An 11445-nucleotide genomic window follows, 5' to 3' on the forward strand; every position below is an offset into this window, starting at 1 on the left:
GTGTGCAGAGCATGTGTTCACAGTCATACACAATGGATGGTCTCATGTGACAGTACAGAGCATGTGTTCACAGTCATACACAATGGATGGTCCCATGTGACAGTGTACAGAGCATGTGTTCACAGTCATACACAATGGATGGTCCCATGTGACAGTGTACAGAGCATGTGTTTACAGTCATACACAATGGATGGTCCCATGTGACAGTGTACAGAGCATGTGTTCACAGTCATACACAATGGATGGTCCCATGTGACAGTGTGCAGAGCATGTGTTCACAGTCATACACAATGGATGGTCCCATGTGACAGTGTGCAGAGCATGTGTTCACAGTCATACACAATGGATGGTCCCATGTGACAGTACAGAGCATGTGTTCACAGTCATACACAATGGATGGTCCCATGTGACAGTGTACAGAGCATGTGTTTACAGTCATACACAATGGATGGTCCCATGTGACAGTGTACAGAGCATGTGTTCACAGTCATACACAATGGATGGTCCCATGTGACAGTGTGCAGAGCATGTGTTTACAGTCATACACAATGGATGGTCCCATGTGACAGTGTACAGAGCATGTGTTTACAGTCATACACAATGGATGGTCCCATGTGACAGTGTACAGAGCATGTGTTTACAGTCATACACAATGGATGGTCCCATGTGACAGTGTGCAGAGCATGTGTTCACAGTCATACACAATGGATGGTCCCATGTGACAGTGTACAGAGCATGTGTTAACAGTCATACACAATGGATGGTCCCATGTGACAGTACAGAGCATGTGTTAACAGTCATACACAATGGATGGTCCCATGTGACAGTACAGAGCATGTGTTCACAGTCATACACAATGGATGGTCTCATGTGACAGTGTGCAGAGCATGTGTTCACAGTCATACACAATGGATGGTCCCATGTGACAGTACAGAGCATGTGTTCACAGTCATACACAATGGATGGTCCCATGTGACAGTACAGAGCATGTGTTCACAGTCATACACAATGGATGGTCTCATGTGACAGTGTGCAGAGCATGTGTTCACAGTCATACACAATGGATGGTCCCATGTGACAGTACAGAGCATGTGTTCACAGTCATACACAATGGATGGTCCCATGTGACAGTACAGAGCATGTGTTCACAGTCATACACAATGGATGGTCTCATGTGACAGTGTGCAGAGCATGTGTTCACAGTCATACACAATGGATGGTCCCATGTGACAGTACAGAGCATGTGTTCACAGTCATACACAATGGATGGTCCCATGTGACAGTGTGCAGAGCATGTGTTCACAGTCATACACAATGGATGGTCCCATGTGACAGTGTGCAGAGCATGTGTTAACAGTCATACACAATGGATGGTCTCATGTGACAGTACAGAGCATGTGTTCACAGTCATACACAATGGATGGTCTCATGTGACAGTGTGCAGAGCATGTGTTCACAGTCATACACAATGGATGGTCCCATGTGACAGTACAGAGCATGTGTTCACAGTCATACACAATGGATGGTCCCATGTGACAGTACAGAGCATGTGTTCACAGTCATACACAATGGATGGTCCCATGTGACAGTACAGAGCATGTGTTCACAGTCATACACAATGGATGGTCCCATGTGACAGTGTGCAGAGCATGTGTTCACAGTCATACACAATGGATGGTCCCATGTGACAGTACAGAGCATGTGTTCACAGTCATACACAATGGATGGTCCCATGTGACAGTACAGAGCATGTGTTCACAGTCATACACAATGGATGGTCTCATGTGACAGTGTGCAGAGCATGTGTTCACAGTCATACACAATGGATGGTCCCATGTGACAGTACAGAGCATGTGTTCACAGTCATACACAATGGATGGTCCCATGTGACAGTACAGAGCATGTGTTCACAGTCATACACAATGGATGGTCCCATGTGACAGTACAGAGCATGTGTTCACAGTCATACACAATGGATGGTCCCATGTGACAGTGTGCAGAGCATGTGTTCACAGTCATACACAATGGATGGTCCCATGTGACAGTACAGAGCATGTGTTCACAGTCATACACAATGGATGGTCCCATGTGACAGTACAGAGCATGTGTTCACAGTCATACACAATGGATGGTCCCATGTGACAGTACAGAGCATGTGTTCACAGTCATACACAATGGATGGTCCCATGTGACAGTACAGAGCATGTGTTCACAGTCATACACAATGGATGGTCCCATGTGACAGTACAGAGCATGTGTTCACAGTCATACACAATGGATGGTCCCATGTGACAGTACAGAGCATGTGTTCACAGTCATACACGATGGATGGTCCCATGTGACAGTACAGAGCATGTGTTCACAGTCATACACAATGGATGGTCCCATGTGACAGTACAGAGCATGTGTTCACAGTCATACACAATGGATGGTCCCATGTGACAGTACAGAGCATGTGTTCACAGTCATACACAATGGATGGTCCCATGTGACAGTGCAGAGCATGTGTTAACAGTCATACACAATGGATGGTCTCATGTGACAGTACAGAGCATGTGTTCACAGTCATACACAATGGATGGTCCCATGTGACAGTACAGAGCATGTGTTAACAGTCATACACAATGGATGGTCTCATGTGACAGTACAGAGCATGTGTTCACAGTCATACACAATGGATGGTCCCATGTGACAGTACAGAGCATGTGTTCACAGTCATACACAATGGATGGTCTCATGTGACAGTACAGAGCATGTGTTCACAGTCATACACAATGGATGGTCCCATGTGACAGTACAGAGCATGTGTTAACAGTCATACACAATGGATGGTCCCATGTGACAGTACAGAGCATGTGTTAACAGTCATACACAATGGATGGTCTCATGTGACAGTGTGCAGAGCATGTGTTCACAGTCATACACAATGGATGGTCTCATGTGACAGTACAGAGCATGTGTTCACAGTCATACACAATGGATGGTCCCATGTGACAGTGTGCAGAGCATGTGTTAACAGTCATACACAATGGATGGTCCCATGTGACAGTACAGAGCATGTGTTAACAGTCATACACAATGGATGGTCCCATGTGACAGTACAGAGCATGTGTTAACAGTCATACACAATGGATGGTCCCATGTGACAGTACAGAGCATGTGTTAACAGTCATACACAATGGATGGTCCCATGTGACAGTACAGAGCATGTGTTAACAGTCATACACAATGGATGGTCCCATGTGACAGTACAGAGCATGTGTTAACAGTCATACACAATGGATGGTCCCATGTGACAGTACAGAGCATGTGTTAACAGTCATACACAATGGATGGTCCCATGTGACAGTACAGAGCATGTGTTAACAGTCATACACAATGGATGGTCCCATGTGACAGTACAGAGCATGTGTTAACAGTCATACACAATGGATGGTCCCATGTGACAGTACAGAGCATGTGTTAACAGTCATACACAATGGATGGTCCCATGTGACAGTACAGAGCATGTGTTAACAGTCATACACAATGGATGGTCCCATGTGACAGTGTGCAGAGCATGTGTTAACAGTCATACACAATGGATGGTCCCATGTGACAGTACAGAGCATGTGTTAACAGTCATACACAATGGATGGTCCCATGTGACAGTGTGCAGAGCATGTGTTAACAGTCATACACAATGGATGGTCCCATGTGACAGTACAGAGCATGTGTTAACAGTCATACACAATGGATGGTCCCATGTGACAGTACAGAGCATGTGTTCACAGTCATACACAATGGATGGTCCCATGTGACAGTGTGCAGAGCATGTGTTAACAGTCATACACAATGGATGGTCCCATGTGACAGTGTGCAGAGCATGTGTTCACAGTCATACACAATGGATGGTCCCATGTGACAGTGTGCAGAGCATGTGTTCACAGTCATACACAATGGATGGTCCCATGTGACAGTGCAGAGCATGTGTTCACAGTCATACACAATGGATGGTCCCATGTGACAGTGTGCAGAGCATGTGTTCACAGTCATACACAATGGATGGTCCCATGTGACAGTGTGCAGAGCATGTGTTAACAGTCATACACAATGGATGGTCCCATGTGACAGTGTGCAGAGCATGTGTTCACAGTCATACACAATGGATGGTCCCATGTGACAGTGTGCAGAGCATGTGTTCACAGTCATACACAATGGATGGTCCCATGTGACAGTGTGCAGAGCATGTGTTAACAGTCATACACAATGGATGGTCCCATGTGACAGTGTGCAGAGCATGTGTTCACAGTCATACACAATGGATGGTCCCATGTGACAGTGTGCAGAGCATGTGTTCACAGTCATACACAATGGATGGTCCCATGTGACAGTGTGCAGAGCATGTGTTCACAGTCATACACAATGGATGGTCCCATGTGACAGTGTGCAGAGCATGTGTTCACAGTCATACACAATGGATGGTCCCATGTGACAGTGTGCAGAGCATGTGTTCACAGTCATACACAATGGATGGTCCCATGTGACAGTGTGCAGAGCATGTGTTAACAGTCATACACAATGGATGGTCCCATGTGACAGTGTGCAGAGCATGTGTTCACAGTCATACACAATGGATGGTCCCATGTGACAGTGCAGAGCATGTGTTCACAGTCATACACAATGGATGGTCCCATGTGACAGTGTGCAGAGCATGTGTTCACAGTCATACACAATGGATGGTCCCATGTGACAGTGTGCAGAGCATGTGTTAACAGTCATACACAATGGATGGTCCCATGTGACAGTGTGCAGAGCATGTGTTCACAGTCATACACAATGGATGGTCCCATGTGACAGTGTGCAGAGCATGTGTTCACAGTCATACACAATGGATGGTCCCATGTGACAGTGTGCAGAGCATGTGTTAACAGTCATACACAATGGATGGTCCCATGTGACAGTGTGCAGAGCATGTGTTCACAGTCATACACAATGGATGGTCCCATGTGACAGTGTGCAGAGCATGTGTTCACAGTCATACACAATGGATGGTCCCATGTGACAGTGTGCAGAGCATGTGTTCACAGTCATACACAATGGATGGTCCCATGTGACAGTGTGCAGAGCATGTGTTCACAGTCATACACAATGGATGGTCCCATGTGACAGTGTGCAGAGCATGTGTTCACAGTCATACACAATGGATGGTCCCATGTGACAGTGTGCAGAGCATGTGTTCACAGTCATACACAATGGATGGTCCCATGTGACAGTGTGCAGAGCATGTGTTCACAGTCATACACAATGGATGGTCCCATGTGACAGTGTGCAGAGCATGTGTTCACAGTCATACACAATGGATGGTCCCATGTGACAGTGTGCAGAGCATGTGTTGACAGTCATACACAATGGATGGTCCCATGTGACAGTGTGCAGAGCATGTGTTGACAGTCATACACAATGGATGGTCCCATGTGACAGTGTGCAGAGCATGTGTTCACAGTCATACACAATGGATGGTCCCATGTGACAGTACAGAGCATGTGTTAACAGTCATACACAATGGATGGTCCCATGTGACAGTGTGCAGAGCATGTGTTCACAGTCATACACAATGGATGGTCCCATGTGACAGTGTGCAGAGCATGTGTTCACAGTCATACACAATGGATGGTCCCATGTGACAGTGTGCAGAGCATGTGTTCACAGTCATACACAATGGATGGTCCCATGTGACAGTGTGCAGAGCATGTGTTGACAGTCATACACAATGGATGGTCCCATGTGACAGTGTGCAGAGCATGTGTTGACAGTCATACACAATGGATGGTCCCATGTGACAGTGTGCAGAGCATGTGTTGACAGTCATACACAATGGATGGTCCCATGTGACAGTGTGCAGAGCATGTGTTAACAGTCATACACAATGGATGGTCCCATGTGACAGTGTGCAGAGCATGTGTTCACAGTCATACACAATGGATGGTCCCATGTGACAGTGTGCAGAGCATGTGTTCACAGTCATACACAATGGATGGTCCCATGTGACAGTGTGCAGAGCATGTGTTCACAGTCATACACAATGGATGGTCCCATGTGACAGTGTGCAGAGCATGTGTTCACAGTCATACACAATGGATGGTCCCATGTGACAGTGTGCAGAGCATGTGTTCACAGTCATACACAATGGATGGTCCCATGTGACAGTGTGCAGAGCATGTGTTCACAGTCATACACAATGGATGGTCCCATGTGACAGTGTGCAGAGCATGTGTTCACAGTCATACACAATGGATGGTCCCATGTGACAGTGTGCAGAGCATGTGTTCACAGTCATACACAATGGATGGTCCCATGTGACAGTACAGAGCATGTGTTCACAGTCATACACAATGGATGGTCCCATGTGACAGTACAGAGCATGTGTTCACAGTCATACACAATGGATGGTCCCATGTGACAGTGTGCAGAGCATGTGTTCACAGTCATACACAATGGATGGTCCCATGTGACAGTACAGAGCATGTGTTCACAGTCATACACAATGGATGGTCCCATGTGACAGTACAGAGCATGTGTTCACAGTCATACACAATGGATGGTCCCATGTGACAGTACAGAGCATGTGTTCACAGTCATACACAATGGATGGTCCCATGTGACAGTGTACAGAGCATGTGTTCACAGTCATACACAATGGATGGTCCCATGTGACAGTACAGAGCATGTGTTCACAGTCATACACAATGGATGGTCCCATGTGACAGTACAGAGCATGTGTTCACAGTCATACACAATGGATGGTCCCATGTGACAGTACAGAGCATGTGTTCACAGTCATACACAATGGATGGTCCCATGTGACAGTACAGAGCATGTGTTCACAGTCATACACAATGGATGGTCCCATGTGACAGTACAGAGCATGTGTTCACAGTCATACACAATGGATGGTCCCATGTGACAGTGTGCAGAGCATGTGTTCACAGTCATACACAATGGATGGTCCCATGTGACAGTACAGAGCATGTGTTCACAGTCATACACAATGGATGGTCCCATGTGACAGTACAGAGCATGTGTTCACAGTCATACACAATGGATGGTCCCATGTGACAGTGTGCAGAGCATGTGTTCACAGTCATACACAATGGATGGTCCCATGTGACAGTGTGCAGAGCATGTGTTCACAGTCATACACAATGGATGGTCCCATGTGACAGTACAGAGCATGTGTTCACAGTCATACACAATGGATGGTCCCATGTGACAGTACAGAGCATGTGTTCACAGTCATACACAATGGATGGTCCCATGTGACAGTGTGCAGAGCATGTGTTCACAGTCATACACAATGGATGGTCCCATGTGACAGTACAGAGCATGTGTTCACAGTCATACACAATGGATGGTCCCATGTGACAGTACAGAGCATGTGTTCACAGTCATACACAATGGATGGTCCCATGTGACGGTGCAGAGCATGTGTTCACAGTCATACACAATGGATGGTCCCATGTGACGGTGCAGAGCATGTGTTAACAGTCATACACAATGGATGGTCCCATGTGACAGTGTGCAGAGCATGTGTTCACAGTCATACACAATGGATGGTCCCATGTGACAGTACAGAGCATGTGTTCACAGTCATACACAATGGATGGTCCCATGTGACAGTACAGAGCATGTGTTCACAGTCATACACAATGGATGGTCCCATGTGACAGTGTGCAGAGCATGTGTTCACAGTCATACACAATGGATGGTCCCATGTGACAGTGTGCAGAGCATGTGTTCACAGTCATACACAATGGATGGTCCCATGTGACAGTACAGAGCATGTGTTCACAGTCATACACAATGGATGGTCCCATGTGACAGTACAGAGCATGTGTTCACAGTCATACACAATGGATGGTCCCATGTGACAGTACAGAGCATGTGTTCACAGTCATACACAATGGATGGTCCCATGTGACAGTACAGAGCATGTGTTCACAGTCATACACAATGGATGGTCCCATGTGACAGTACAGAGCATGTGTTCACAGTCATACACAATGGATGGTCCCATGTGACAGTGTGCAGAGCATGTGTTCACAGTCATACACAATGGATGGTCCCATGTGACAGTGTGCAGAGCATGTGTTCACAGTCATACACAATGGATGGTCCCATGTGACAGTACAGAGCATGTGTTAACAGTCATACACAATGGATGGTCCCATGTGACAGTACAGAGCATGTGTTAACAGTCATACACAATGGATGGTCCCATGTGACAGTGTGCAGAGCATGTGTTAACAGTCATACACAATGGATGGTCCCATGTGACAGTACAGAGCATGTGTTAACAGTCATACACAATGGATGGTCCCATGTGACAGTGTGCAGAGCATGTGTTCACAGTCATACACAATGGATGGTCCCATGTGACAGTGTGCAGAGCATGTGTTCACAGTCATACACAATGGATGGTCCCATGTGACAGTGTGCAGAGCATGTGTTCACAGTCATACACAATGGATGGTCCCATGTGACAGTACAGAGCATGTGTTAACAGTCATACACAATGGATGGTCCCATGTGACAGTGTGCAGAGCATGTGTTCACAGTCATACACAATGGATGGTCCCATGTGACAGTGTGCAGAGCATGTGTTCACAGTCATACACAATGGATGGTCCCATGTGACAGTACAGAGCATGTGTTCACAGTCATACACAATGGATGGTCCCATGTGACAGTGTGCAGAGCATGTGTTCACAGTCATACACAATGGATGGTCCCATGTGACAGTGTGCAGAGCATGTGTTCACAGTCATACACAATGGATGGTCCCATGTGACAGTGTGCAGAGCATGTGTTCACAGTCATACACAATGGATGGTCCCATGTGACAGTACAGAGCATGTGTTAACAGTCATACACAATGGATGGTCCCATGTGACAGTACAGAGCATGTGTTAACAGTCATACACAATGGATGGTCCCATGTGACAGTACAGAGCATGTGTTAACAGTCATACACAATGGATGGTCCCATGTGACAGTACAGAGCATGTGTTAACAGTCATACACAATGGATGGTCCCATGTGACAGTGTGCAGAGCATGTGTTCACAGTCATACACAATGGATGGTCCCATGTGACAGTACAGAGCATGTGTTAACAGTCATACACAATGGATGGTCCCATGTGACAGTACAGAGCATGTGTTAACAGTCATACACAATGGATGGTCCCATGTGACAGTACAGAGCATGTGTTAACAGTCATACACAATGGATGGTCCCATGTGACAGTACAGAGCATGTGTTAACAGTCATACACAATGGATGGTCCCATGTGACAGTACAGAGCATGTGTTAACAGTCATACACAATGGATGGTCCCATGTGACAGTACAGAGCATGTGTTAACAGTCATACACAATGGATGGTCCCATGTGACAGTACAGAGCATGTGTTAACAGTCATACACAATGGATGGTCCCATGTGACAGTACAGAGCATGTGTTCACAGTCATACACAATGGATGGTCCCATGTGACAGTACAGAGCATGTGTTAACAGTCATACACAATGGATGGTCCCATGTGACAGTACAGAGCATGTGTTCACAGTCATACACAATGGATGGTCCCATGTGACAGTACAGAGCATGTGTTAACAGTCATACACAATGGATGGTCCCATGTGACGGTACAGAGCATGTGTAAACAGTCATACACAATGGATGGACCCATGTGACGGTACAGAGCATGTGTTAACAGTCATACACAATGGATGGTCCCATGTGACGGTACAGAGCATGTGTTAACAGTCATACACAATGGATGGTCCCATGTGACGGTACAGAGCATGTGTAAACAGTCATACACAATGGATGGACCCATGTGACAGTACAGAGCATGTATTAACAGCCATACACAATGGATGGTCTCATGTGACAGTACAGAAAATGTGTTAACAGTCATACACAATGGATGGTCCCATGTGACAGTACAGAGCATGTGTTAACAGTCATACACAATGGATGATCCCATGTGACAGTACAGAAAATGTGTTAACAGTCATACACAATGGATGGTCCCATGTGACAGTACAGAGCATGTGTTAACAGTCATACACAATGGATGGTCCCATGTGACAGTACAGAGCATGTATTAACAGTCATACACAATGGATGGTCCCATGTGACAGTACAGAGCATGTATTAACAGTCATACACAATGGATGGTCCCATGTGACAATGTGCTGACAACATTTCCTCAAAGATAGACACAACTACTGCATAACCTAGTATATAACAATACTAATTAATTAAGGGTCATAATTTGGGGACAGCCATGAACAAATGAAAGGACTTATACCCCATCTGAGCCCTAGTGAATTCTTCCTGTCTGTGTAAACCCCGCATCGCCTGTACTGACTGCCTTGATTCACTGTTCAAGGTGAAGCTGCACCTCCACACACATGGTGAGGTCACGCCTTGCACAATGCTGAATACCGACATGCAACCTCGAAAAACTCCACACATCTATAAATACACGTTCTAATACAGTTCAAGAGCTTCTAAATCCAGACTGAACACCAGCCATGTTACCTTGCCCTGTGTATTTTCCATAACGGAGGGGTTTGGCACCCTGTCAGTGTTTTAAAGGAGCCATGTTTGGCAGACCTGCTTGTACACACCGCCTCCCCAGCCCAGCAGGATCTCAGGGAATATTTAAATTGGGGAATTGATAACACCTCCTTTTGTGTCCTGTCAGTCACCAAAAACTTGTGTTATCTTTGACCCTGACCCTGAGGATGGGGGTGTGGGGTGGGGTGGGGTGTGTGTGTGTGTGTGTGTGTGTGTCCCTGAAAGTGTTCACATTCTGTGACCAGGGTGGGGGGTGAGCGTTGGGGTTGGAAGGGTGGTGGGGGGTTCTTACGGAAGGTGTCTATCTATAACATATATGCCTGGGAAAGGGACGCACTGCTCGACTGTTATGAAATGTTCAGGTCTCTGCAAGGTCAAAATGTACATGTGTTGATTTCAGTTGTCACAATCATGTGTGAACAGGAAGGTGCATGTCATGCAACAAACATCACTCGAACACGGATCTGCCACATGTACTTCAAGTTGTGTTGAATAACCACCCTCACTGTACTGTACTTCACAACTGGATCCACCAGTGGATCAAAAACATGTACTTCACAACAGGATCCACCAGCAGATCAAAAACATGTACTTCACCACTTGGATCCACCAGCAGATAAAAAACATGTACTTCACCACTTGGATCCACCAGTGGATCAAAAACATGTACTTCACCACTTGGATCCACCAGCAGATCAAAAACATGTACTTCACCACTTGGATCCACCAGTGGATCAAGAACATGTACTTCACAACAGGATCCACCAGCAGATCAAAAACATGTACTTCACCACTTGGATCCCCAGCAGATCAAAA

Source organism: Haliotis rufescens, unplaced genomic scaffold (assembly GCF_023055435.1).
Source record: "Haliotis rufescens isolate VD_foot unplaced genomic scaffold, xgHalRufe1.0.p SCAF_6, whole genome shotgun sequence".
In the NCBI taxonomy this organism is placed as follows: Eukaryota; Metazoa; Mollusca; class Gastropoda; order Lepetellida; family Haliotidae; genus Haliotis; species Haliotis rufescens.